Raw genomic sequence first — 24,821 nt, forward strand, 5'->3', positions numbered from 1 at the left:
CTCTTGCTATTTCATTGCGTCAGTTTGGGAAATTGGGATATGCCTCGCCTTTCGGGCGCACTTGCTCCCCCCGCCTCGGGCGAGGAAAAGGCAATAAAGAGCGTAAGATCGTACCCCGGGGCCAAAGAAAGCGAATAATTTCCCTTGCACGCCGCCGTGAGGGAATCCAGGAGCACAGGAAAAAAAATTATATACACATGCGTGCGCTGAGGGAAAAGCATATTAATGGCGGCCTCGTAATATATTGAGAAGTTGCCCGACTTGTTAAACTCCCCCGCCCTCGAAGGGCCAGGCTCCACCCGCTACGAGGAGGCGGTTTGCTGCCGGCGCGGATTACACATAAATCACTGAGATCGAGATCCAATCGCCGTGCTCCGTCGACTAGAAGCACGCTGCGGCCCGCCAAAAGGTCGCATGGCTCCTCGCAAGGTCCCAAAGTGCGTAATATACCTGGACTAGAAGGGGCTTAAGGTAGTGAAGTGATACATTCACTGAGCAGCCACCGAAGTGGCTGCCTAAAACGCTCTGTATATTGTCTGGTTTTAATAGTAAGTGTCTGCTTTTAGTAATATCAATCCAATTAAGTAGAATGGATTAAACTTAGAAATTTCTCTGAGCTCCGGGGGGGTTTTATCCCCCAAAACTGTCATTGCTCCTGTGTAAAAGGTTTTTTACCGTAGGGAATGCTGCGCTCTACAATCAATATAAATCAAACTTCTCCGACGTTTGAGACCTGTAGCCATGCATTTGCTTATACACTCCCATGTACAACTACACTCATTCCGGAAAGAACACTTTCGGTATTGTCTGGTTGAATTCAGCATCAAATTTGGAGATGTTATGACCTGGATCCGGAGAGTATAGAAATCTTTCCCGGGAGTGAGAGGTGTTCTTGCAGTAGGGAGTGCTACGCTCTACAATAAATGCAACACAAAATTCTCTCAAATTTTGCTTTTTAGCCATGCGTTTACATTTGAACACCATTCACTCCTTTGCAAGGACGAAAAAATATTAAAGCAGTGAAAGTTAAAAATATATTGATAATATTTTGGGGTGGGGGTCATGATTCCTGTTTACCCCCATTAAATCACCCCTGCGCTCGTTATACACATGCATGAAAGCGATGCATGGGGAAAATTACGAGCATTAAACTTGGTAAATTAAGCAAGAGCTGTATATTCAACATCGCCTTATATATTCCGTGATCGATTTTGACGATAAAGAGTCTTTTCAAGTTTGATCCAACTGGAAAAATTTTCACACGAGGCTTTTTCACGCATATTTTTGGATTGAGCCATTTCCTCACTCCTCATGGAAATTACACATACCTCGTACGAAACATTTTGTCAGATTGCTCCTTCTTGAAAATGGCCATGTATCATCGAAATCAATCGGATATATATAGTAAATCTGTGTGGAAAGTTCTATTGGTTTTTGTTAACCATTTTTTACCTATTCTTGCTATTTAAAAATATTTAATAACATAAGTATCAATTGACCGGCCGGTTTTAAAATTTTAATTCGACGTATAATTTCCATGGACCGGGGCACGAATGGTCCAATGCTTTGGTTACACATGGGTGGCTCTAGTTTTATTCGACCTCTATATAACTCTTATTTATTCTTCAGATTGTAGCGTGAGAAATACCACCGTTTTCTGGAAGAAATGGCCGCTTTGAAAGATCACCGCAGTAAAGAGTTGAGAAATGTAGGCTTTCAAGGAGAGAGAAATAATAAAGTGATCCAATACTTATTTCCCATTCTAAATTGACATGAATATCTAGCCAGTTATAAAACTGAAATTTATGTTCAAAGGCAATGCATTGGATAGCATGGATGGAGTCCTACTGGTTCAAAGTTCAGCTATTATGCCCATTCTACAATATACTCATGCTGTTAGAAAGATGGCCAAATCCACCATTACGATATCCAGCTTACGTTCAGCCTATTGGAGTGCATCATTAGCTTGATCGATATCAAGGCAGTCTTTTGCCACAGGAAGTGGAGGATATGATTTGAAGTTGATCGAAGATGTATGTCCAAGAAATGAAAATCGTGGGCATGGCACTTCATGTATAGATCATTATATTAAACATGGAATTAGTAATTATGTAGAGACTTCCCTTGGCAAAATATTAAATATAATATTATTGAATATTAGAAATTGATGTTAACTGTTACAATTAAAAGAGTAAAACATCCATTTTTCAACAAACAACACCTAATAAACCGATAATTAGAAAAGTTTGATAGAAGAACAGGCTGGGAGGAACACTATTGTAATTATTTTTTGTTTCTCTACTCTTACATTTTGAATTTTATATAACGCTTTGAGCCTCACATTAAATATATGCTGCGTTAAGAAATTACTTAAGGCTTTCATTGTGCCCATTGTAGGCCAGGCATTAGCAAACCCGGGCACCGTATCCGGGGTCAAATTAATGGACACATTGTCTCCGATTCAATTACCTCCGCGCCCCTTCGGCATTAACCACTAGATGGGTGGATGTGGTAAGGGGAGGTGGAGATAAGGGCTTTTAATTAATGCACCCACGCGATCCAAGAGGCCGATCCCGTGTTCGCGCTTAAAATTATCGGTCCGGTAAATTTTTCCGCAGATCACGGCGTGCCTGCCCTCCGTTTCCTTACAATCGAATGCATCGCCCTGACTAGCACGTCTAGCCACTGAAAATGGCACGCGGTGCTCGTGGTGTGGACACACGCCTTCCGGGGGCGAGAGGTAGGTGTTCTAATGTAAGCGGGAGGTGAGACCTACCCATCGACATGCTTAGAGAACACCTTGTAATTTCATGTTAGGTGCGGCAGCTAGCCTTCAAATGGATATGGAAATATGCTAAAGAGGTGAGACTCACTAAGTGGTTGAGAAGATGAAGACTCTTCCCATGCATCATGGATCATTATTAAGTCTAAAAATGTAAATTTTTTACCACAAACTCACTTTTACGTCTCCACTCCATACATCTGCATACTGCTCTGCAAGCCGCCTCAATAGGAGTGCGGCGGGGGGTATTAGGACAAAAGCCGTTTGCCAATGTAAAGGGAAAGGTCCAGTGAAACTATGCTTAGCATTTATGAAAGTCCCTTACTTTTTGGGGGAAAATTGTTTCCCATACACATTTGTTTAGAGAAATATCTCCCTTAAGTTATCGTTTCCTTCGGACCTGGAAATATAGTAGGGTTCTTATATGATGTTCTCCGCATCGCTCCGAATGATATCTATTCTCAATTCCTCAAGCTATTTGAGTCTAGCGCACAGATTCTGAGTTACTAGCGGCTCCCCGTATCATTCGTTTAACATATGCATAATGCTTTCTGTACTCAAAAAGATGTCATAAAAATATGGCCTCGGATATTTAAACTAATGGCTCTGCAAATTATAAAGTTTAAAAAATAATACTGTTCATCAAACTTTGGTATCACCGCTGTTAACGGAGATAATAATACGATTTATTATAAACTAGATAAGTTAATACTTTTCATTGTAGTTTCGACAACATGATTTCTTCTTTTGGCATTTCACTAGTATCGGAATTTAAAACTAAAATAGGCGGTAGTGATACCTAAAATAGTGCCAAATATAGACATAATCGATCAAAAATAGATAACGCAAGTTCGGTGATTGATCAAACAAGGGGACATTGCGAGGGTGATGTTCGAGATCTAAATGCCGATGTTATTCTCTAAAACTTTACAGGAAATGTATCCAGGATTTCTTCTCCATAGGCTCAAGTTCGAGAGACTAATGCATGTATAGTTTTGGCTCGGTATCAGACCCCTTGAGTAAGTGTGATTCACCAGCAACCGTTATATGCTAAGTGTCGCGTTGTGATACCGATTTTAGATGAAAAGGGTCGGTACGACTAAATCTTCCTATTCCTTGTGTTCCTTCCGCGTGAGGCTATTGCTATTGTGATGCTCGGAAGGGGCTAACCACTAGGAATAGGTCTTTCTCGAACCCAGCTCTACAATTCATCTCTAATGGATGCCACGAGTGTATGTAGTCCTTCCTCTTCTATTTCCCTACTTTAGTCCGTCGTAAACTTACAGTAAATATACACAGAGGGCTCAAGGTGGCTCATGAGACAGTATTAAAATATCATATTTCAATATGGTTATTGGGAATGGCAAAAGGATAAGGAAATCAAATATTTGTAAGCATATCTTATTAACATCCTGAAACCCTTCCCTGTGTGTGTTAGCTAATGTGTAGAATATATAGACAAATGAAATCGGCAGAGAGGAAGAGAAAAGGCAAGTTGCTATTCATGGTGGACGAAAAGAAACATTTTTATATGAGATACGACTATGTTATTCGAGCGAGTACCGAGCAGAAAATGTTTTCGAACCTACCGAAGCCGTGCTGTCCGCAATTGAACTAAGGGGAAGGGTGCATGATAATTGGAAAAGGGAGATAAAGAGAATGTGATTTTTAGATGGATGCAAATGAATAAGCCTTATTGTGAATGGAAGAGGGAAGTCCACCAAGGGAGAAGTGGCCGCTAGGATAGTTTGTAACTGCTTCATGTAGACGTACCTTAACTGGTAGAATTCTCGCGTAATATTATTACGGCAAATAGAGAAATAAATACTTCGTATGGTATACAGGCCCCATCTGGGATTTTTAACTTTGTTATCCAAGTTTTGATTACTTAATTTTACTCAATGGAAAAGGTTGTCATTTTAAAGTCTACAATTTTTTGATATTTATTTATCAATAGAAGTAAGCAGTATGCAAGCAAGTACTATATTCGGGATCAGAAAATCAGCGGTCTCTTAAGAAACGTAGAAGTCAGGGGCAAAGGAGTTGTGATAACGTGACGGAAGAGAATTCCATTTCAATCTTGGTCGTAAGAGCAGAACGAAAATTGCTTCATCCTTCATATAAAATCTGAGGTCATAATGCGAAGGTCAATTTGAAATTCTCTGATCATGATCAATTTGTCAGATGATATGCCACAAGGAGTGCCAATTCTTTCTCCGATAAGAACTAAGCAATATCACTGATATTTAAATGAGCTTTATCATTATCGGCAAGATGAAACAATGGCATAGTATCCAGGGGAAAAACGAGAAAATCTGTTGAGTTGAATTTTCCAAAAAATATCATAACTTTGTCGCAATGGCAGCTCTATTAAAACTTCCTGAATCCACGATTTGAAATAAACCGGAGGAGGCTCAGCCTTCACAGCAAAATTTGACTTCCGTTATATTATATTATTTTTCTAAAATCAAGTTCAGAAAGGATAAGAACACAAGGTAATTGGAAATAATATATTACGAAAAATATAAGTGTGAAGGAGTAAATTGAGGTGAAAAAATAGCTGAGAAATGAGGAATAGTACAGCTATGTGTCAGAAGCGATATGTGACGCAGGGGAACGAGGTCGGATTAGCATGTATAGTTAGCATATATAGCGTAAGTTTGATGATGGAGTTAATGTTGGAAATAAGGAACTCTATGGAAATAGGGCGCCATAGATTAAGAAACCAATTACGCAAGGATGCATAAATGGTCAGTTCTACATGGACAAAACAGAGTTTGCGGAGAAACAAAGCTAAATATGAACTGGGCATAAGTGATCCTGAAAGTACCCGTGAGTGAGCACATTTGTTTGGCATAAGAGGTTATAAGGTAGGCTATTTCCATGCCAGATCCTCACAGCTTGCCCGAGTTTCATTACAACTATCAATTGAAAGGGAAAAAATCGTTAGTCCAACAGTAGTTGCTTCCAGAGCACGATCGGAACTGGCCTTGCTCGAAGAATGAGCCGAAGGATTGGTCAAGGAGCAGGGGTATGTGAAATAATTTCGATCTTTTTCAATGCGAGATGTTGTTTAGAGTGCTTGATGACGGGATTTGAATTATTTTTTTTCATTATTTCAATTTCGACGACTTACTATGAGGGCTCATCCTGGCATCGAAATATAATATGTAGAACTCACTCACATTCGATCACGTTGCCAGTCATTTTGAATCAACCAATCGTAAGAGAAACTATCGGAATAGCTCCATGCACGTCCGAGCACGAGTATTAAGCGCGCCTCGTGAGTCTACCAGGAATTGTGGTGGAAAAGGAAGGCTTCATCTACATCCAACGTTACTTTTTTATTAACGCCGTTCATTTTCTTCACATCCATACCATCCATGGCATGCATTTCTACCTAGAAATACGCTATTTTCTTGTAATTTTTAGTATAAATAGAGTGGTCCCATTTCAGCATCATCAAATTTTCAACATTTTGGCCCCCAAGTAGATACCAAGATAGAATTTTCATGTTTGGGGTAGAGGTAAAAGTCAACTCTCTACTCTCTATGAGATGCAAATTCCTAGGTGGAATGGTGTATACTTCATGAGAAATCAATCATGTTGCCTTTGAAATCACGGTATTCAGCAACAACAAGATATTTAGTGATTCATCAATTTCTCAACAACATTTTAATACTGGAGGTCGGGAAGATATTCACACGATGAACCAAACTCGATGAATGGTAAAAATTTGCCACAGCGAAACCTATTCTCCCTTGATCGCTCCCTGCTCCTCAATAGCTGTGGTGAGAATTACTTAATTTTATTTGTTTTACTACTTCCGATTGCTATCGAACGCATCGCTTATGCCTGTGCTGAATTGAAATAAATATTTCTTAAAAGTCTATTGAATCTTGCAGTCATGTATTCCTTCGGTTAACAATCAAAGGGCGAGACAATAGTAAAACTCGCAAATACACTTAAGATTTTAAATGCATTATCAAATAATTTCTTAGTGCCACAGTCGAAGCAAACATTCCTTCGACAGAAGTAAAGGCAAGCGATGGGTGTTTACACTGATGATAGAGTCAGATGCTTCCAGTAAATGGAAAATTCGAGGCAAAAAGCACTGGAGATCAGGAAAATGGTCGGACTTAGACAGACACGGGATGAACCTAACTCGCTGGAAGGTGAACATTTGCTGCAACATAATTGTTGCTCTGTTTTTCCTCAAAATGCTCCCGTTGTTATCTGATCCTCAATAGTTTTGGTAAGAATCACTTATTTAGTTACTTCCTATTTCTATCGAATGCATCGTGTATATATGAATTGAGTTGAAATTAATCTTTTATCAGTTGCTGAACCTATTCTTTCGGTTACTAATGGAAGGTGGAGATATTATTACACCTTCGTTTATAGACTCAGGATTTCAAATGTATCTTTGAAAAAAAATAGTGGCATAGTCGACATAAATAGTCCATCAGCACCGATAAAGGCAAAATGCTTACACTTCTGATAGAGTCAGATGCTTCCAGAAAATTCGAGGCAAAAGGGACTGGAGATTTGAATGTTCACAACTAGAAACAGACTAGTGGTGAACCTAACTCGCTGAAAGGTGAACATATGCTGCCACAAAATCGTTGCTTTTTTTCTTCCCGTTCAAACTCTTTTTGCCACAGTGCCCGTCAACATTCGCTGGATAGTGATGGAGTGGATATTAAAATGCCGCTGTAAATTACTGCTTGCATCCAGTATCAACGTGTATATTACTGATGCAATAAGAGGATTCAGGCAGGGTTAAGGTATCATTTACCATATTGTGTGCAAATTAAAGCATCACTATATCGAAGTGAACGCTCATAAATATTCGCAAAGGTCTTCATGGCGCCTTAGGTTCAGAAAGCACTCGCGTAATTGTGGACATTGCTTTCTATTCCAAACACCTTATAGGAAAATAACGGAAAATTACTACCCATTGGTTTCTATTCTATATCTATTCGTTCTTGTAATATTTATTACTCTCCCAAAGGTGATATTATCCAGCTCATGATCGTGCAGCTCTCACTTTCATTACCATTCCTAATGCAAATTCGAATGCTCTGAATTTATACTTACGAAGGACACCCACCTATAGTACTCCGCATTATAAATGGGTTTATTAAATGCAGGTATTTTACTTGATAAGTGCCACTTTACCTTAGTAGCCTTAAAATTCCACCAATTAGCAGATTTATTTCTGCTCCTTAATTGAATAAAAAGACAAAATGAAGTTCAAGCTCTCTGTATTGACACAAGTTTTCGTGTCAATGTCGCGGAGAGAAATCTACAAATAACGCTATTTCCTGTCTTCATATTGAATGCGATGGTACAGGAAGACTTTTCCTCTAGAATCTAGTCAATACAGTTACTTGAGCTTATTGTAATTCTCAGGTTGTAAATGGTAAATTATGTAATAGTATCTTGCATCATTACAAGGAACATACATTCAGCTAGCTACCGATTCTGGAATCTCATATGTATCCGTGAAATATTCAGCTGAATTGAAATTTGAAAGCGAAAGATTGACTCATTTTCCAAATAATATTATATTTTAGGAAATAGGGACTTCTATTTAACCGCAATTTATGTTTAAAATATAGTAATATGTATACAGGCAAAAAAACAATGACAACATTGAACTGTATGGAGCATAGCTGCAGCAAGGCAACAGCTTGACTCTCATCTTAGACCACAGGCCAAATCAATATATAAGTGTCATTTATTCAGCAAAACTCAATTCATCTAAAGATTCAACAGTTAGGTTGCTGATAGTGTCGTGTCAGGTGACCCTGTCGAGCCCAGTAAAATTTATGGCAATTTAATTAACTACCTATTTCTTAATAGTCATTGTAAAAACCTAAACTAAAAAGGCAATTTAATTTCGTGAGGTCAACTATAGGCTTAGTTTACCTAATGGACTCTCTACAAAGTGCCAAACTAGAATTCAGCATTTAAGTGTGGAAGAGTAAAAAGTAAACTTTGTTGCATTCCTCGAATGTATTTATTTATTATAAATACTCAACCTATTTCGATCCTTTCAGGTCATTACCAAGAGGTGAACAAACAGACATAAGTACAGGGCGGTACGTATACTTACGTACATCTCACAGTAATTGAACTGAATTAACAAAATAATTGAACAATATAGTTAAATCACTTGTTAATGACCTGGTCGAAATCGGTTGAGTTTATTAAAAAATACTTTGTAGAATACTGCTAAGTTTCCACTTTATCCTATCATGTCACAATTCCATAAAGTGAACTCGCCAAACATTGATTTCAAACAAGGGTGGGAACGGAATCAATGCTATGAATATCCAAAAAATACCCGCAACACTGTAAAACGGTCGTCACGTGATACGCCCCGAGTAACACGACCCAAATGAGTACTTACAATGAGAAACCACTCACTTGAGATAGCGTCTTTCTTTGCGGCCGACTGCGCGTGGCGTGCAATTCTGTAACACGATAAATGATTTGGGTTTGCGGTTAACCAACTTCGACACTTATCGCAACGTGACCCGGGACGGGGAAGTTGACTGAGTGATCGGATATGTTTGAAGATGCGTCGCGGAAGTACTTGTCACGAGAAAGCACGTAGCGTGGACCGCAGTCAGACCAACCGACCTGGAGGAGTTCCAAAATGTTCCACAGCAAAATTCCTCAATGTATGTTTCCTCAAAATTCCCCTATGTTACGTCTAAGTAACATAAAAAATGGAAACATTTTCAACAGTATTCAGGAAAAATTAAAAGAACGTTTTTTTTGTGCTGTAAAGTTTAATGGCGAAATATGTAGCTGCCACAATAATTATGATTTACTAGAAAATTTTCACAAATTTACAAAGAGAAATCTTGCAATTTTATTTCTCCCAGAATCAGCTCTGGGTTAGAAGGGGCTAATGAACTTGTGACACATCTATTTACATAATAGGAAACATGTCCCTCTGCTTTATATAGATAGATAAATATTCATTCCACAGGAAAAATCTGTAAGAACAACAATAATACCACACAGTATACATGCACATTAATTACAAAATAGATAATTACAAAAAAGATGAACTATCCAGTTTTTGAAATCTATGAATTTTATTCATAACGTTCGTATTTTTGTCTATTTCACATCATTTTAGAAAAAATACGAATCTTTGAGATTTTTAGGGAAGTAACATTTACCTCAAGTCGGAACCACCTCTTATTAAAGTAAAATTCATAAACATTACTTCCTTATGATTTTGTGCTTTAATCATAACTTCACTTAAGATTAACACCTTTCATATCAAATACATAAACATTTTCAATTTTTTCAGTTGCATCATCTCTATCATCCCTTTCGGTCTTCTCTTCATACCATACCAGGTCTATGCATATGCCAAACTTTCAAATTCTATGCATAATTCTGTAATGTGATATCTTCGTGCAGCAACAAGTGACAAAGTTTTCACTCATTTAGATTAATAAAATCCTCTCCTCATGATATTTTCTTATGCCTCACAAATTAATTGAAAAACTTTGAAATATCTATTTGAGTTCATGGCCATCGAACTCCGTTTTATAAATCAGCACACTCTCCTTTTTTTATATTCTCAGCATGGATAATACAATTCAATTATAATTTTAAGACAATTACGTATGTATTAGACATATGTCTCATTAACCATTGAAGTTTTAAAGAAGGAACGAATTTTCTTATGACTTAGCAAAAAACTTCGAAGTTTATTGAAAATATGTTCATTTCTTCTTAGATGACCGTTTAATAACCACATGGTAAACAAAAGTGAGGAGTTTTAATGCAACCATAAATAATGATATCATTCATACGTAATATCAATGCATTACTGAATAAAAATTTTCCTGTTATCAGTACGAAGGTACTGGAATAGAGGAATAATTGTATGTTTTAACACACACAAGTAGAAGTTAAAGTAATCGGAGAATTACAAAAGTTTTACTAATTTATCTTTAAGCTTTGGGAAGTGAAGGCAGCCATTAAATCTATCATTCATTTTCAATCAGAAATTCTACTTCTTTACAACGTAATTCTCTGAGCACCTGACAAAACTGGTCATCATCCATTGATGCACTAATTAATGTGATAATAGAAAGTAAAATAGCAATAAACCATGCCCCGACGCCAAGCGCCTGGGTTTTCATAAATCATCTCGACTGTCGTCCTGCTACTGGAAGGGTATAATTTGATACAGTTACTTTACCCTAGAAAGATTCATAGTGTCTATGGTTCAAAAACTAACAAAAGGTGCTTCAAATCCAATTGCAGGATTCGGTCCATTCCTTGTATGACATGGTATCTTAGGAATTAATGCATAATATATCTACCATTAAATTGGGAATCGCAGACAAATCGTGATCTCTGTGATAAGTTCATGTCAAATTAGTTTCGGATGATACTTACGGCTCCAATAATGGTGACAAAAAATAGGAATCAATAGTTCAACCTGAAGACGCCTCCTGGTACATAGGATTGATTAGGATGTACGATTGATAGACACCGCGCCAGAGCTGACATATTCCCTTCTATTAGGTACCTATTTTTGCTATGCTTCAACTCCCGATGCACCAAATCATCCATTTTCCAACGATCCCTCCTTGATTAACGAGATCATAGAGCCCTTATAACTTAAATACTGTAGAAAGTACCATTTTTATGGAGAAAGGGACTAATCTAAGGGAGGAACTGATGTCTTTTACAAAGCTGTGTGAAATCGGAAAAATGCAGCATATATCGTCTACAAACCACAGGAGCCAACGAGAGTGTGGTGTTTCCTTATAGTTGTGCCGTCATTAAACAAACCTGTGTACGACACTTCCCTATAATCACTAAATAACAACACGTATTATTCATTAAGTGTAATAACACGTAAATGTAATCGCAGGAAAAATAGCATTCGTATGGACTACTGTGGTGTACAACGGGATTGAAATACGTGGGCGAGTAAGTTCAGTAAGCTTACGATATAATGCTGAATTATGCTTTCGAGAGTGATGAGTACATTTTCTTTCAATCACTTCCTTATGCTAAGTTCTGATCACAGCGTCAATAGTTCACTGGGGACCAGACACCGCGTCGTAGCTGATAGATTCCCTCCTATTACCTCTTATGCTATGTTTCAACTTCGGATACACCAAAGCATCCATTTTCCAACGCTCCCTCCTTGATTGACGAGTTCATATAGCTTATTTGACTTGAATACTGTACAAAGGATCCAATTTTTCTGGAGCAAGGGACTAATCTACATTTTCACATTATGGCATTTTGTAACGTAGGGCGTCGGCCGGACAACATTTCAATGGAAAGAGAGGGGCTATATCCATTGCATCTCATATTCACTAATGTAGTGTCAAAAATGGCAGAATAATTCATTACGATGACGCTAAAATAAATGCGGGCCCATCATTATTAAGGCTAATATACTGCACTGCATATAGCAGCTAACGTCGAGTCTGATCCATTTAAACCCAATGAAAACCATTTCGCCGTTGTTTGTTGGAAACTATTATATTTCAGAAATGCAGACACAGTTAAAAAGTGTGCCAATCAAAAAGGCAAATAAATACGAACCACCCGGGAAAAATTATCCTCACGATAATCCTGGTTACGACAGCTTTACAACCGGCCATTTACTTTAAAAAGTTGTTTACTGGCGACTAAATTATGATATTTTTGCCTAATGTTTTAATTAAAGTATATTTTTTGCGACAAAAATTTGTTTACGACCAGTGGAATAGGAATTAGAAAATATTTACCCTCAGTATGGCCTAAAAAGAAATTCTATACCACAAGAAACATCGCATTTCTTTCTTTCCTACCCTTTAATCAGTGTTCTCTACCTTACCTTTTGTTGCGTAATGAATATTTATCCTGTAGTATGGATTTTGTGGATCACTCGCTCTATTAAATTGGTTCACATGTTTGTTCTATGTATTCCTTACCTCTCTCATTACAAACTATTCCAAGTCCTCGCAATTCTGTTACTTTTTCTTACCCCCTGCATATTGACTACCCTTCTACGAACCCAGTTATTGACCAACTATTCTAAATCTAATTTAATGGCGTCGCTGTTTCTAATCCAAGTTACGCTGCACGCCATGTTGGGCCAGTAATATTCCACTCTTCATCGTTCAGTCGTTGATGTGGCCACGCATTCCTGTGTCATTTACGTGCTTACTTACAGATGAGCCTTGGTAATGCTTTAATATTTATTTCGTAATTATTTGTTATGGTTTATATTGATCATCTCTTGAAGATCATATTTTTAGTACCCATAACTTTACTTTAGACTAAAAGTTGCCTGTTGGTTGGTGAGACTAAAGCGAAATAATTTCCAGGGAAACAGCGGGAAAAGAAAATTACACCAATGACAATGAATTTGCTCAAGCATAAAATTTGCTTAGCAAATATACTTAGAAATTTCCACGATATCACGCCAATAGTTTGGTATATTTGTGCAAAAAATTAACTTTTATGGGGTCAGAGTAACCGTAAAAGTTGTTACCTGTGAAAATTATTCGTAGGATGATTATAGATATATCTGAATACATATATTCATCCTAAAATTTTCATGGCCTTATCACCAAAAGACCGATTTTATTGCGTAAGGCAATATTAAATTTACCTGGGGTAAAACATGAAGAGCGAATTTCTCAGTGGCCAAGTGAATTTTTTTTTAATTATCCTGAATATTTTACGATAATGGATTTCGGGTTCTCCCTTCATGAATCAATCAGTCTGTCAAGATATTGGAAAAATTAACACGTAATATTCCCACTTCGAAAGCGTATACACTACAGACGATACTGAATTTTATTTTGGCATCCCATATACTGAGGAATCGATGGAAGAAATCTCAATCTCAAGGTGATGAGATAACTAAACAACTGCAATCGATAAAGAAAAGTAAATCTCCGGGTCAGGAGGGAATACCCACGCGTATCCTCTAGGAGTTAGCTCCACAAATCGCACCTTACTTAGAGATAATACTCAAGGAGTCATTTTCCGAAGGAAAGTTACCGCTAGGCTGGAAAATTGCAAGCGTTACACCCGTATTCAAAAAGGAAAACCCAGACATGGCCCAGGCAAATATCGTCCAATTTCATTAACATCGATTATAGGCAAGATACTTCAGCAGATCGTCGTTGGCAGTATCATAACTTTCTTGGACAATCGTAACTTCCTCCTTGGCTGTCAGCAAGGATTTCGAAAAGGTATATCATGCGAAACGCAACTCGCGCTCTTTCTTCGAGAAGTTCTCAAATCCGGTGAATCAAAAAGAAAAGTTGACGCATTATTTCTAGCTTTTAAGAAAACTTTCGACACGGTACCTCACGAAAAACTTTTATGCAAATTACAGCGATGCAAGTTAAACGATACAGTGGTAAACTGTACATGCCACTTTCTGAATGACCGTAAACAAAAAGCAGTTCTTTACGGGATTCGCTCTAATATGGGAATGTGACACCAGGTGTTCCACAAGGAAGCGTGTTCGGCCCCCTTTTGTTTATCATATACATTAATGACCTCTGCTCCCGAATTAGCAGTAAAATACGTTTATTTGCTGAAAAAGCAGTCATCTATCACGAAACTAGTGATCACTCTGACCATTAAATTCAATCATCGGATTATTTCTTTGTTTTTGCACTTCCTTTTTATTTGTAAACGGTGTCCTAACACCCCCTGCTACACACCTTTTGGGCGGCTTGCGGGGTATTATGTAGGTGTAGATATCTTTCTATATTGAATCGATCAAGTTCAATTTAATTTAATTCTCGTTTAAATGCACAAAAGTTTAAAGTTGCATCTGCATTAATCAATAATAGGATCAAGGATAGTTCGTTTTTGTGCAAGTATTCCCTCTGCGGTAGCTCTCATTCATCAATAGGATTAGGCTTACAAAAATCATCTCCGAGGATTATCAAGGTTGCGATTTGATATACCATTAGTTACTCCTTCAACGTCCTCAGAACAGGTGAATCAAATGCAATAAATGAGTCTTTTCAAGAAATTTATTTACTTTAGATATAAGCACGACAGAACGCCGGTGGCGGAGACTACGAAACCGTAGTCTCCGCCACTCATTTCGAGGTTCACGGATTTTAATGAATTTCCTAGGTATGATCTTCCAAAAGAATAATCTTTAAATTTCCATTGATTCATAACCTACGAGTATTATATCGTCGTTTATCTCAAATACGCACAAAATATAATAAACCTGTACGTAAGCCCGGGCTGCTTTTGTACCAGAAGGGAGAACTTCAATGGAATCAAATCTTATTTAGAGTATCTTGGTGTATTGATAGTATCCCTACATGAATATTTACAGCCTTTAACAAGGTACTCACATAAATTTGTCATATTGGAAAAAGATTCCATTAAACAGAGTGTTTAAGCTACTTCTGCAAGCTTGACCAGATTAGCGTTAATACTGCGTAAAGGTTGTTACTTGGCATACAATATTATCGTCACGAGGAACGGTTTTACTGCTGTGAACTTACCTGGTACGTTCGCACGGCAGGCTGCTGTGAACGTAACTTTTCTTCCTCCTTGCCATGCGCTCAGCAATTTCGCCGCATGTGAGGGGTAGGCTTTCGGAGATTGAGCAGCAGCGAAAGGATTAAGATAGATCTAAATGCAAAGTAAAGAGTTTAAAAATTATAGCTGCTCTATTAATTATAATCAAAGGTTGATTCCGACGCATGAGTAGGTTCTAAAAAAATCACGATACATAGGGACCGATGTCATTAGACAGCGCAAAGGTGAGCTTATAATGATGAAAATATCTGCCAAGGAGTTCACCTTAGTTATTGATTGAAGCATTCACCAAGGCAGAGAATAGAGCGTAGAACCTCAGGAAAGAGGATAAAAATTAATATTACAATAACTTTGACAGCATAATTGACTTAGCCTTTGATCAGCGCTCCCGGATAAAGGGTTAATGTTTGATTCTCTTTCGAGTTAAATTCTTCTTTTTGCATTGTAAGGCTAATAAATCACTCTAGTTCAGCCTTCTCAATCAGCTAGCTATATTTGAATGACAAAAAATTTAGAGACACGCATATGTGAGCCAAGGTAAGCTATTTCAACCCTTGAAGTTCTTTAAACTCTAATTGGTGATCTCATATTTCATGAAATTTAATTACGACGGAAATGCATACCATACGAGAAGCTTAATACTTCAATGGTGTTACGACATTTAATAGGCCGAGTCATTATCACGAAGTGGTTTCTTTCAAGAGCCGCATCAATGACGGCGCGTAATCATCCCCTCCAAGGCTTACCTAAGTCCCAGCAAATGCGCGGCAGTACATTTTTTATTATGCCGTCCAATTATCCCCATGCATATATTGTGGATGTAGTTAACATCAAGGAGTCGGATGAAGTCAAATATCTGGAAGTTACGGTAACTTCTAAGCTATCGTGGGCAACACACATAAGTAATATTTGTGGCTGAGTCCTGACGAAGTTAGAGTTCCTTAGGGTTAAGGGAATAAAGGGGAGGATTTTTGATGAAAAAGTGAATGAGTAGTGCCTCTCGTGAACAAGCCTCCCACGAGAGAGGAATTAATCCCTGAGTAAGGGATAATTAATGTAGATTAAGCTGAATATCAGAATGAATATTGAGTACTCCAAAGATTACGTTACGGCATACATAAGTATTGAAATTATTAGCATTAATGCCTAGACGAATTCGTACCAACCAATTTTCAGATACCTTCGCGTATCAGGCTGTCTACTCGCTGCTGTGTGTGCAATTGATATTATTTACTGCGGAACTGGAGAACTTTGGTTGCTAAGATATCATCGATGTTACTCTTCTCATTAATCAGAAAACATATTAATCGTTTGAGTGTCAAAAAATCATTCGGATGACCATGCATTCAAATGAACGCAGAAAGATTTCCTTCAGTGTCCAAGTAATCTTTCAGGTATTCCAGTGAAATCTCACTGCATGACCGCTCCGAGGGCGTGTATACTCCTGCTGTACCGTTGAGCTTTTGCTCACCCCAACCAGCCAGTTTACAAAAAACATGGAAAATAGCGCATGTGTACCGTTTTTGCTGTAAAGCAATGTTTGTGAGAAATAGAAACTAAAACTAACATTTTTAATAAGTACAGAAACTTTTATTCAGTACAAATCTACAACGCTGTTAAATGCAACTGTTATTATTTATGTTATTTTTAAATTTAATAATTTAGCGTTTTTTAATATATTTATTTATTTTTTGTGCCACCATTGTGGTAAATTTCTGCTGCATTTTTTTGTATTTTTTTCTTCAGGTGAATGAATACATATGGCTCCTTCCTACGTTGGCCGCCAACGAAATGCCGAAACAACACCCCAGTACCACATGCAACGGCAGGCTTTGTGAGACAGTAGAGTAGCGAGTGGGAGGGTCTTGGAGGTCCAAACTATCCCCCCCGAAATATAAAAACACAATTATTTCGCTTCACGAAAAAAGAAAAAATATTGTCAATAATGAATTTACTAAAGATTTCTTAAAATATGAATTTTCTTCGATCATGAAAAGTGATGAAATTAGTATCGTTATATATTACTTACTGAGAACCTTGAGCATATCAGTGTCCAAGATAAAACAATACCTTTTTAATTTTCAACCCATTATTTATTAACACTAGGAATACTGGTCTTGATACCCCTCCTAGAACTACCGAATGGAGTTATTTTGACTCCTACCTTATAACTTTTTATTTTTGCAGTTTATATCTGCTTTTATTGATATGTTGCTTTCTATGATATTTCAGTGTTGGTTTTAACAAAAAAATAGCATAAAAAATGCGATGTTCGACAGTATTGCTTTAAAAAATCTTTCTTCTTGCATGTTACATTGTTTTAATGGGATTATCGCTGTGGAATTGGGTAAAAAAGTAAACATAAACTGTTCAACACATTTTATTATCATGTTTACAAGATAAAAAAATATTACGTAGGCTATATAGAATGTGGGAGGATAATTTAATAAAATAAAAATATTTTTACTACAGTTTGTACCTCTTCTCTTTGGTAGTCAACGGTAAATTTTGAAAAATGTGTACTTTTTTATAAAACTATTTTTATCGCAAATTTTTATATTTTTATTTTTATAATTTTTATATGTAAAAAATGAATAAAAATCGCTTAATTTCAGGCCAAAATTCATAAAATATTAGCCAGAGCAGAGAAATAAAAATCCCAGAGTCAAAATAACTCCAACGGTAGTTCTATTAGCCCATTAAGTATACCCTCTACTTAGTAGCCTGCTTTTCGAAAAATTTTCCTCTAGTTTTGGTTCCCCTCCCGAACGAAAGTCCCGGCCACCTCACTGTTGTGAGAATCCCGACACCGCACACTCGATCCACGGCTTCCTAGTCGAACGCGGATTCCGACATGGGAGAACATAGTCACGTCCGTGACGCGTCACCGCTTAGCAGGCGCTGACGTAACAACCTCAGGTGCCCCGGCTACCGGGGGCTCCATTTCAGCTCGGCTTCCCCGTTCCCAGCTGCCGGGCGGGGGCGCGATGGGTTGGGGGAGGAAGGCAGAACGAACTTATGCAGCAGATAGCGATCGGAGGGAGGTTAGCACCACCCCATCCGATGCACATACCTTCGCCTCTCGTGAGCCAGCCTCCTACGAGAGTGGAATTAACCCCTGATTACGGGACAAGATCTAAGTTCACCGACTCGGAGTTTTTCTCTCTCCCGCTGGAAAATACCAATGGTCCCGCTCACCCAGCACCCCGCAGTCTCCAGGAGGCATCGGCCTAAGGGGGTGTGCCAAATGTAGTCACTCGTAGTTACTCGAGTAGCCGAGTGAATACTTGCCGACTCAAATGATTATCCCAGTACGCATATGCATATCGAGTAGTCAAAAAGTACCCACATGTGTATAAAATCGTTTCAGGTTTCACTTGGTGGAAATGCGACATAACCATAATTAAAACTAGAAATTATTATTTCCACCCGTAATGTAGAAGTCCACTACCTACCATGGTTTTGAAATTTTATGTCATTTTCATTCTGTGTGATTTTTATCATGGATTATCCTTATGACTTTGTATTTGAATGATTTCCTAATTATTGCCGAGGGTAGCAGCATAAATGGTCCATGATTGGTGAGAGATAACCTCTGCTACATAAGTAGTAATAGTAATCATATGATTTAGCCACTACCGACCATGGTTTTGACATTCTATGTCATTTTCATTGTGTGATTATTATCATGGATTATCCTTATGACTTTGTATTTGAATGATAAGAATTGAATGAGGTCCTAAATACTGCCGTGAGTAGAACCCTGAATGGTCCATGATTGGTGACAGCAAACCTCCGGTACATGAATGCACGTATTTTATGGTATTACCTGCGTGATGTAGCCTGGTGCATGTTGTAGAGAAATAATCACTGAGGAGAGATAGATGCATTACTGGGTATCATGTAAATGTAGATAAGCTGAATATAGAATCTTCTTCATCCCGAAAATCCTCTGAGGTTGAGGACAAATTTGTTCTTCAAAACGTCGGGAGACATGGAGCCAATTACCCGGAGGAAAAAAACGAGAATTCTTTATTTATCTTTCAGGTATTCGAATATTAATGAGTGAATAATAAAATGAAGAAGATTCCCTGAGCATGAAGAGCAAGTCCTTCTTCGAAACGTATGAGATGTGGAGACAATACCCGGTGGAAAACCCAAGAATCCTCTCTGTATCTTCCAAGTACTTGAGTGGCAATGAATGAATACTTACGGCTCCTTCTTACGTCGGCTCCGCACGCAATATTCGCAAGCTGCCCCGGCCATCCCCCGGAGGCAGCCGAGCGTGCTGCCCCCGCCCAACCCCACCCCTCCACCCCCGCGACCAGATATCCCATCGCCAGGCCGACCAGTGGTGTGAAACCCCTTGTCGGAGAATTTATTGGCCGCAGCGTTCGGGAGAGAGTTATCTCTGCCCTTTGAGATATTTATTATTTTCGCGGGGGTGCGGCGTCACGGCTCCCGGCGGCTGCGCACCGCGACCCCGCGCCATTTGTCCGCTCTCGTCCCGGCCAACACTCCATCTCCCCGAAGGCAAATATTACGAGATCGTGATTTATATCGTACTAGTGGGTCATATGAGTGTTATGACCAAACCATGGTGCCAAATGAAGTACAGAAGATTCCAGTAAATTGGGACACATCGGGACTTGTGCACTTTGCCCCAATTAAGCGGCTGCCCCAATTATGCGAAATATTCTTTATATGGGCATAAACAAACGTTGAAATGATGGAAAGAAAACCAAAGAATTTTTACCTGCAACATAAGTTTATTAAATTATTAATTTGATTAATCAATCAGTGAGTTAAGTTAATGTATTATCATTTTTAATAATTATAACAATTTAGTTAAAAATATTTTTCACAGCCTCAGGCGACGTTGAATGAATGTCATTTAATAAGTCCTATTAAAGAAAAGTCCTATCCTCTTGCGGATATGAGAACAACAAGAGCTTTCAAAATAGGGCAAGAATAGGAGCATTTGTGAAAAATAAGAGTAAATCAAAGGAGGAAAATATAAAAAAATAGTATTCTGAAAACAAAAAAATTTAATTTCGTCGCGAGTGTAGAGTCTATGTCGCCGACTCATGGCCCAATAAAGCGGCATGCTATCCCAATTAAGCGAAGAATACTCTGGGATATTCCTGTATTGGGTTCTGTTCTTCAAGACCTGCTCTAATTAAGCGGCTGCCCCAAGTAACCGGTGGACCCATTAAACGGAATCTATCTTCTATATTATTTCTACTGTAAAGATACCTTTTTCTCAGCTTATACACAACCAAACTCTACAAATGAGGTACCAAAATGCATAGGATTGATCAGAAAACATGCGACGGCATATTTTACTTCCTAAATATTACTATTGTTTCCTAAAATTGGTTTTAAAATAATTAAAAAAAAACAAAAAAACAAGAAAAACCGATAAATACTCCTGACGTTAACGGCGCACAAACTGATACACTTGTTCATTTGTAACAATATCTCGCATTCTTTAAATAACTTTTATCAAAATGCGGCTGATTCCACATTCAAGTCTCCTGTTGATACGCTGGTATGAGTCATCATATGCGTTTAACAGAGGATAGTGTAATTACTTCCAATGTTGTGTTTAAAAAGGTCCTCTGACCTCAATTTGTACATGAACATTCCAATTAAATTTGCACATAAGACCCTGCCTTTTTTTTCTACATTTTAAAATTATAAACGCGCCTATCCCTCTGTGGACCTACATTGAAAAGAGCGGGAGAAGCCCGCTGGGAGCGGGCGCAGCACGCTCGTTATACCATATTATTAACTAGCAGACCACCCGAAGATGCTCGGGAAGGATAGTACCTAGAGAAGAGGAAAACTCATCTTGGAAACTTGGAATATGGATTTCATGATCATATAGGATATTTATGCTTTCTCTTTGAGAGAGTTAAGAGGTGTGCCTACTCAGCAGGATGTCCGATCGCAGAGGTTGTGTGACGTGACGTAAGAAACCGTAATGAAAAAACGATGCAAAGGACGCATTGGAAGCAACTGAAAGCAGTACTACGGGGTTTGGAAGTATTAGATGCACCTACGCAGAAACTTTGGTTGCAATCCGTGTAACTTTATGGAAATTAATTGCGGACAGACAAACAGAAAGCTTCTTGAATATATAACTGTGATGTTGTATTGCAATCCTTTTGGATTAGTGATATGGCTTGACATCCCTATCCCTCGACGTGGCAAAGATTTTTTACTAGGCATATATGGGTTAGCATGCATGCGTGCATAAGCATGATGAAAAAGAAATGAAATAAGAACTAACAGACGAGGTGGTGCATTGAAGCTCTCATCGATGTAAATCAATAATTTCAAAATAAACTCATGTTCTTCCTTTAATTTCGTTTATTATTTGGCAACGTATGTGCCTGGTTCTCGAACTTAATATTGCAAGGAAGTGGTAAATGTTATCAATTGCCTACAAAACTGAGCATTTTTACGCAACGACACTCAATTTGAATCCCTGAATCCAACAATACGATAAAAAGATACAAATTTTTCATAACTGAGATTTTTATGCTGATTTGGCTTACATTATTACAAAAACGCTTCGCAAGGCTAAACGCAATAGTTATGACTATTCTGATATAGGTATTAATATTTTTATAGCCCGGCATCACTAAAATACATTATCTTTGAATTATTGGATTTTAAATGAAGGAGGGTGAAAGCGTGAATCTTGAAAGCACGATAACTAATTTATAGTGACGTACCCGAAATAAATAAAATGGCAGCTAGCAAAGTAACCCCCTTTCCCTCACTAGTAAATGGGGATATATATTAATCACTTGTATTATGGCTTTCAAAAACTCATTCTCATGAAACGTGAGCTGGTAAGTGTTGCCTAAAATTCAGATACCACCATTTTAATTTACTAAATATTCACTTGTGCCGTAGGAGCGTGATAAGAGCTATCTAGACATTTGGTGAAACAATCATTTAAACTTATTGGTTTTACTTTGTACTTTTAAATAGTTCCCGAAGGCTTAAGTCATATTTTTACACAGGTAAAATGGAGTAACCTAGTCCATGAAGTTATTATAAAAGGTACAATCCTATAAGATGAATCGCGAACGGAAAACTTTTTCCTAGGCTAGTCATTGAGCCTTGGGAGAGATTCGGCAAAATTTCCAATATCTTGTTCACTTTGGTCTTCCCAGGACCTCGAGTAGACCATTTCCTCTCACAGTTAAGAGTAACCTGAGAGCAAGTAAAATTTTCAATTATGTTGAGGCAGATAGCCTAGCTACTTATTTCACACTTGAGCAAAATTAAATATGATGTCATATTCAAAAGCCATAGAGGTAATTGTTGAACTCATGAAAATATGGACATCAATTAATGCCTTTTTGCCATTAACGCCTTTAGAAACCACTGAATTGCATAAAAAGTCGAATTCACTTACTGAAAGAAAATAATTTTTCATTTAGGTGACAGCCACTGCTTAGCACTGATACAATCTGGTATTTTTATATATTTTCTCTCACATCAGAACGAAATGCATTAAAATATATTGAAAAAAAATTAATACTTAAAAAATATATATGATGAAATATTAGAACTGTTGGGATATTTTAAATGCATTTCAAAACAAACCTAATCTTAAAACTCTTCGTGAATTGTACGAGACGTATATCATGAAGAATAAAAAGCGCTGATTTTAACGCTAAAATTCTCGCATAAAACTGTACAAAAAACTTTGAACGCTGTGTATTAATGACGCATGAACTACTTTCTTAAATTTCGGAGGCAGTGACGTGCTGGGAGTGTTTACAAAGAGAATATTCATGAGAGCCGAAGGGAAAAAATTGCTTTTTAAACGAGCTTCCATATTTGAAACGATATGAAAATCACTTGATTCGAGTCCTTCACCTCATTTTGCACGGGAATAAATTTGAGGAATGAAAGAATGTTCACAAAAACACAGCCTCAGTGACGTGTTCAGCGGTGTTTGACGAGATATGATGGAATAGCATAGGTACTGATTAAAATTATAAAACTTTCTATACTACTTACTTGTTCATAAATAATAATAACGCATTCCTACGCTTATCATAATCATTAGGTAAAATAAAAATATCGAGTAGTCTTGGTATTTTTATACGATCGGGTGATGATGCCAAGTGTCAACACGCTTTTTTATTTATTATTAATGAACCAGTGAACAACACATAAAGTTTATCAGTTTTTTACTCACTGGCGTGATAATACCTACGATCTCAAATCCTGAGGTCCTCTGTTCAGCCGTTGTCAGAGTTTATCAGCGCTCAAGTGCGTGGGTGGTTACGTGAAGTACTGGTTGCTAAGATGAAAAGGCGTATCCTACTGATTGGGAAACTGAGGTTCTACATAGTGGTTCAATAAAATATCGGAGCAAATAATCGGGTGTAAATTTGTGAATTAAAATTAAAAGGTAAGATAACTACCGCTGACGCCGTGCCATGCGAGAAAGATAAAAATGAAGTGAGTACGTAAAATTTCAGAATTACCATGTGGAACTTACGAATATGGTCATATTTCTATATTGCAAAGTAAAAACTGTCTCAACTAGTGCATGTATTTTTTCAATGATATTTTATTTAATTTCATCGCTATGAATAAATGTTTTTTAAAAGCAAACGAGTAAAAAAAACGAGTCATGAAAATATAGCCGTTAAAGAAATCCTGTAATAATTTTGCTGTGACAATTTTGGTGAAGTTATCAAACAAATTAACAATGTCAGTATTTCCCATACTTTATTAGCAAACCTTTTTCTGGTGTGTTGACTAGAAAATGGTAAAATTCTACATGATTTAAACAGTCAGTTAACGTCTGGCATATATTTTTGAAATATGCGAAAATACGTAAAGTGTTTTTGATCTAATAAACTAGCAGCATTTACAAATAAGACAGAAAAAGAAAAGGTCTAAAAAACAATTCGTAGAGTCATAAGAACGGTCTGCTTAGCGTGGGTGTTATTGGACCATCACAAATGCAACTTAGCAACTGATACGCATTCTATCCAACTCTGTATTCATATGGCTCAATGTTGGCTAGTAAGAGAATGTGATGATTCATGCATACGAGTCTTCCAACTCATCATTGCAAACGATGCTGAGATTTAGAGGAAGATATATATGATTCAAGAAGGAATTTAACGTCTCTGTGAGCAAGGGAAAATTAATAGAAAAGATATTAAATCAATGATTTCAATAGAGTATACAATTGATGTAAATCACTGCTATGAATTTCAAAGTTCATTCTCTCACTCTGTCAATCATTCCTTACTTAGATTATAAAAGCCTTCGATACTTTGCAAATGCAGAATATTGGTCTCAAAAGTGGAAAATGAGGAGCACCATATTTCCAAGAGTTTTTCAAGAGCCAGCATCCTCTCCTAAGAGCTTTAAGAGGAGACTTTTCTTGACTATACAGAGATTTGTACGAAACTTCGCG

This window comes from Ischnura elegans, chromosome X (genome assembly GCF_921293095.1).
Source record: "Ischnura elegans chromosome X, ioIscEleg1.1, whole genome shotgun sequence".
Classification (NCBI taxonomy): domain Eukaryota; kingdom Metazoa; phylum Arthropoda; class Insecta; order Odonata; family Coenagrionidae; genus Ischnura; species Ischnura elegans.